Raw genomic sequence first — 6307 nt, 5'->3', positions numbered from 1 at the left:
AACCCTAGCACTAATGGATCTCAAATATTAAGGCCCAACAGATTCAAGACATTATTCAACAAATTTTCACTTTGACTTAAATCCTCCACAATTAAATGTATCAGAATGCACTTTTTCGTACTCAAACTACAAATATACTAGATTCTCTCTTTGCTCAGATGTTACGTCGAACTCGGATGTCAGAAGTCCCATCGGACCAGATGCTCCTAAAATTCATATGCCATTACTTGGGCCAAATGTTTTCTTCGAGCCAGATTTTCTTTAGAGCTAGATGCCCTTTAGAGTCTGACGTCCATCAAGGCCAGATTAACAACTTGAGATGTTCAGCAAATCAAGATAATGCTTGAACTTGATGTGAGGAACCAGCTTAATGAATATATCCACATGATTATCAGTTATTCCTACCTTTATAAGTAGTCTTCACATCAAGTTGCTTCAACTCCAGAATTAGAAGTCTCGGGCTACTCATCAGACGTCGATCGCTTGATATTTTCTTGAGGATCGATAGATCATGTGTTAACGAACATCGATTGGTAGATCCGATCTCTGCGATCACTTGATCCTGTGACTGGCGTGGATCGATTGCTCCCTGGTACTAGATCAGTTGATCTAGGGTAGTCCGACTGCACTTTCTGCAGCTCCACATGTTTGTCAAAATCCTCCTGCTCTGCTTTTGAAATGGACTCAGCTGAAATTTTGAGTATAGAACTCTCATCAAACACAATGTTCCTTTTAATTACAAATCGTTTCTTAGATGGAGACTAGACTCTGTATCTGTTGACACCATCTCCATAAACTATAAACACTCCCTTCTTTTCTCTTGGTTCCAGTTTTCTTTCATCAACATGATAATAAGCCGTGCAATGCAATCAAAGACTCTCAAAATAGAGTAATCAGCAGATCTGCCTAACCACACCTCATTAAGTATTCGACACTCAATGCCTGAATATGGTCCCAAATTAATCAAATAACAAGCCGTAATAACTGCTTGAGGCCAAAACTTATTCTCTAAACCATCATTAGACAGTATGTACCTCGCTCTCTCCCTAGAAATGTCTGGTTTATTCTCTCTACTCACCATTTTTCTGTGGTGTATATCTGATTGTATGTTGACTAGCAATTCCTGCATTCCTACAGAACTGATCGAACTATGATGAACAGAATTCTGAACCATTATCAGTACGAAACCTCTTAATTTTCTTCTCAGTTTGATTCTCCACCACTATCTTCCACTCCTTAAAACTGTTGAAAATTTCATTTTTATGCTTCGTGAATGTTATCCAAGTCTTCCTCGAATAATCACCAATCATTGACACAAAATACTTGTGACTCATTAGCGACTCCACCTTGGTGGGACCCCAAAAATCTGAATAGATATAATCCAGTGTGCTTTTTCTCTTATGAACAACCTTAGGAAACTTTTTTTGATGTAGCTTCCCAAACACACAGTGCTTACAAAACTCAAGACTTTTGGTCTTATGGCAACAAAGAACATCCTTTCGACAGAATCTGCATCCCACGCTCACCCATATGTCCAAGCCGCATATGTCACATCTTGTCCATATCTTCCTTGTGAACCTCTGGAGGTGCAACATTTGCTGAACCTGAAACCGTAGATTCTTCCAGCAGATACAAGGTACCATGAATGAAACCTCTGTAAATCACATATGAACCTTGTAGACACTCAGAACTCCATCTCCACCTGAATACTCGAAACCTCCGCTATCCAAAAGACTAACTAAGATTAAGTTCTTGACATAGATGGAACATGGCTAACTCCATTCAACGTGCAGACTTTACCATCATGTGTCATGAGCTTAGTAGAACCAATTCCAGCAATATCATAAGCAAAGTCATTCGCCATCTTGATCTTGCCAACAGTCATTGCCTCATATTCTGAGAACCATTCTCTCTTTGGACACATATGATAAGATGTGCCTGTGTCCAGGACCCACACATATTTATGATGTGTTTTTCCATGAGCAACCAGCGCAATATTGTTATCAGACTTAACTTCATTCTCGGCTACAGCAGCAAAACCAGCTTGCTTCTTTTTCTTAGGGCAATTTAATTTCCAATGCCCTAAACCTTTTAGAAAGGAATTTTTGTCTTTTGACCTTTTTCCTTTTTCAAAGTTCTTTCCACCACCTACAAACAATATAGAAGCTTGGTCGTTTCTAACAGAACATGATGCCTTGTGTCGCAATTTCCTGTTATGAAGTGTTGACCTGACTTCCTCCAAACTTACTGTATTCTTACTCCCTATAAATGACTGAACAAAGTTCTCATAGGAGTTAGGCAGTAATACCAACAAAATCAGTGCCCGCATCCTCATCTCATAGGAGTTAGTCAATATTCCTCATATCTAACATAATGAAATTTTGTCTATCAAGATGATCCTGAATTTGTGTACCTTCATGCATCTTCAGAGCGAATATATGTTGCTTCAGAAATAACTTCTTAGTCAAAGACTTCGTCATGTATAGACTCTCTAACTCCAACCACAAACCAACTGCAATATCAACACCCAAAACTTTGATGATGATCTTATCTGCTAGACTCAACAAAATCGTTGAATGCGCCTTCTCTTTAGTAACCTCCATATCAGCTGTAACATGTTCAACCTTCTTCCCTGACAACGGTGTTTAAAGACCTTCTTGCTTCAGCAACGCCTTTATCTTGATTTGCCAGAGACTGAAACTGTTTTTTTCCAGTAAACTTGTCGATCTTCATGTTCATTCGAGACATCTTCTCACCAGATTCAGTCCGAAGCTCTGATACCAATTTATTATGATGGATGTGACAAAAAAGAGATTAACAAGTGAATAAACAATAAGGAAAGATATATAAATTTAATGTGGTTTACCGATTGATTACCTCCACGAACAAAGAAAAACTTTTATTGATGGAGGAATTACACAGATCTGTCTATGGGTCCAACTGGTAATACCAACTGAGAAAAAAAATTGTAGGGAATAGCATGTTCTTTCCAGTTCCTGTCTTTTTTCACCAGTTACATGGAATTATAGCACGTTCCTTCCACGTTCCTTTTATTATGAGGAATTATAGTATAAATATATTCCATGTCAAATTAGATAAGGAACAATTTTTTTTTTAATTAATTCCATATCATTCCTTTGGATTACTTTCCCTTTGATTCCTTTCATTTTTAATGTGGTCACCGGTTGGATCCTATATATATAAAACAGATCTGATTTTTATGGCTGCTGATTAAGTTTAGAGGAGGCACAATATATATATACATCTGAAAATCTTAGTATTAATTAATGAACCTCAAATAATAAGGTCTAACAGATCTAAAGCATTATTCAGCAGTTTGGTTTGACGAGTGACCTGAGTGGATGCTATATAGATGTGGTTATGATGAGTCAATGTGTCGATTCCATAGTTGTTATTCCTCCTCTATCAATGACCAGGTCCATATACATAAGTGGCTACGATTCAAATTAATATCTTAAAATTATTTGGTTTTTAATAATAATCAGACTCGAGAAAGTTATGAAGTCATGTATAATTCGCTTTCTGTTAAAAGAAATTGAATTCAACTGTAACTTATTTCTACATTATCTTTTATTGGTTTACTTTACACACGTTAATAAAATAATTAGGATCGATGGAGTGTACATGTATGAACCTAAAAGTGTTTGTAGCGGTGCTCGGTTGAAGGCGACTTGCCAGGTTCCAGGAGAGCTATGTGGCCATGCAACTTACTATTGTTTCGAAAAAAAACTTCCTATTATTTTCCTCAGCAACAACTTAACCAACCATATTTACAGTTTTCATGTATATATAATCTATATCACCATTTTAACAAGTTATTAAAAGTTTACTAAATTGGAGCTTGATATCTTTAATCTTTATATTCAAGCATGAATGACACATAGCTTGAATGCATTTTCAAGCTCTACAAAGTTATAGAAGCGTATGGCCATTACCAGTAAAAGGTTATAAATTCTGAGCAACCTAGAAGTGTCTTACACATTCATGCTCGAGTTAACTAATTAAGGGACCCAAATGTTTTGACCGAAAAAAAAAGGGACCCAAATGTTATGGTAGTATATGCCATATCACTCTATGGAACTTTCTGGTGATTTGTAACTATAAAAAAAACTCATTATAATAGTGACTGTCACAGGGAAGATATGAACGAACGCTTCAAATTAAAATTTGCTAAAATCAAAATGATCCTTTTCTGTGCTCCAAGTTAACTTGTAATAATTATTGTAAGTTGCATAATGCGTATAGTCTCTAGAATCATTGGAAGTCTGACAATTAAAGAGTCCATGATAGATGTGACCTAGTATCACAAGTCTATAAATTTGTTCTAAAGTTGTTCTGTAACATGTGGCGTATGAATTGTCACATACCGGTCTTGTGATTTATAGTAGGTTATTCACGCTAAGTCTTATATAACTCACCACCAAATATATATGAGTGAGTAATTAAGAAAATGGTGTATCAGATACTTTCTCTTCCGGAGATGTGATCATCTCGTCATTTCGCATTCATGTACAAAACAATTCAATTTGATAGGCTGATCAAGAAAATATAGGAGTTTTAAATTCTAATGATGATACTTTTCTTGTTCGAATTGCTAATTGTAAGAAAATGATATTTAACTTCTTTGTCGATGCTTTTTAATTGTCTCTTTTCAGAAGGTCTTTATGAGCTAAAAGTCTGACCAATCACAGATCACAAATCTGGCTTACCCATTTCAACACCACACATTATGTCATATCACAAGTCACAACACACACAAAAGACAAAGCATACATGACCACATTCTCCCCCCACATCTATCAATTCACATGTTGAACCGGAATCTATCCAAACCGCGATTGTATTTTTAATTTGATTAAACCGGGTTTCTATTTTCTTAAACCGGGTCAGTGACATTCCTTAATTTTTGCGTGCATACATCATCTCAATCAATAAACACAGCAAGCCAAGAAATCAAGATTCGTTTTGATTTTGAACCTTCCATGCATGGAAACATGTTACATAGGATTCATGATAATCAATGTGTTTTTCACATTTCCACTGTAATCTTGCTCTTCCTCCACGCCCAATAGTTACCTCTTATAGGATCTAGACGACCAAGAATAGTACACACTACACACCAAAGCGGCCAAGCTGTAATCTGCTTCTTCATTTGCTAGAGCTTTCACCGAGTCTCTATGCTCGCTCGTTGGTCTCAATCCATCGCACAGAAGATCCAAAAGGGTTCTCAGAGCGTGTCCATGGAAGCAATCCGTGCGGGAAAGAACTCTCAAACAGACTGAAGAAACACCTGGATCACTAATCCAAGACTCCGCCCGTCTCTGTAAAGAGCTTTCAGGTATCTCCACGAGCTCTCGTTCCCAGGATTGCCTAAAATGGCCTTGGTTGTGTAGCTTACTTCAGGTTCTCTCATGCTTTTAGGCCACCCAACGAAGGAGATCTAGTAACAACGTAGTGCCTCTACCAGATTTAAAGGAAATTAAGTTATTCAAATAGGGTGAGAGAGAGTCTAGCATGTGTCATTCACAAAATACCTGATTCCATGCAGAGTTGTTAAAGACGTCAGCTTCAAGGAGGTCGTGACAGTAGCCAAGCTCATTCTCCCATCCTCCTAATGCTTGTAGTGCCCACTACAGATTGGCGAGATGTGTCGGAGGAAATAGAGGATTTTAAGCCGCCGTCGTGGCCATCGGAGTAAGTGGCGAAGATTAGGGCTTCGGGGGCGTTTTCTCTGGAGAACATACTGCGGTTGTAGGCGGAGATGGGGGCGGCGAAGGTGACTCGAGCTCCGGTGATGGTCTCGGCGAGGCGTTTGGCGAGCTCGAGAGATGGGTTGATGTGGCCTTGTCTCCAAATGTCACCAATAGAAAGTGTGGTCCGGTGAGTGACTTTGATGGATCATTATCGTTATTCATTTCTTTATTTTTTTGGTGTTTGTAGTTAATGAAAGACAATACACAAGTTTCGATTTATATAGAGATTATACTGACAAAGATCTAAGTGAATAGAATTTATACTATTGAAAGGAAGAAGAAGAGTAGCAACCCGACTAAGTACATTGGACAACGCAATTTTGTGACGTTGGTGATGACGAAAATCTAAGAGAAAAAATGGTTTGGGCTCGTGGATACAAGTAGCAGTCGATGTGAGCTGTCGTACTAAATCCCCTAGACTATATTTGAGAAGTGATTTGACACATGTCTTCTTTACAATCGTTTTTACACAAAAAATTGTGACGAGGCTATTAAGATTGATGACATGCCATATGGTTAAATATGACATGGAC

General features: G+C 37.8%; 1 pseudogene; it reads right to left on the bottom strand.

Moving 5' to 3' along the window:
* Window positions 1-4663: 4663 nt before the first annotated feature.
* LOC130507443 (protein farnesyltransferase/geranylgeranyltransferase type-1 subunit alpha-like) lies at window positions 4664-5936 on the bottom strand (annotated as a pseudogene).
* Between the last annotated feature and the right edge of the window lie 371 nt (window positions 5937-6307).

The sequence above is a fragment of the Raphanus sativus genome, unplaced genomic scaffold (genome assembly GCF_000801105.2).
Source record: "Raphanus sativus cultivar WK10039 unplaced genomic scaffold, ASM80110v3 Scaffold4527, whole genome shotgun sequence".
In the NCBI taxonomy this organism is placed as follows: Eukaryota; Viridiplantae; Streptophyta; class Magnoliopsida; order Brassicales; family Brassicaceae; genus Raphanus; species Raphanus sativus.
The sequence above is the reverse complement of the archived record's forward strand: the minus strand, read 5'-3'. Positions and strand labels throughout refer to the sequence as shown.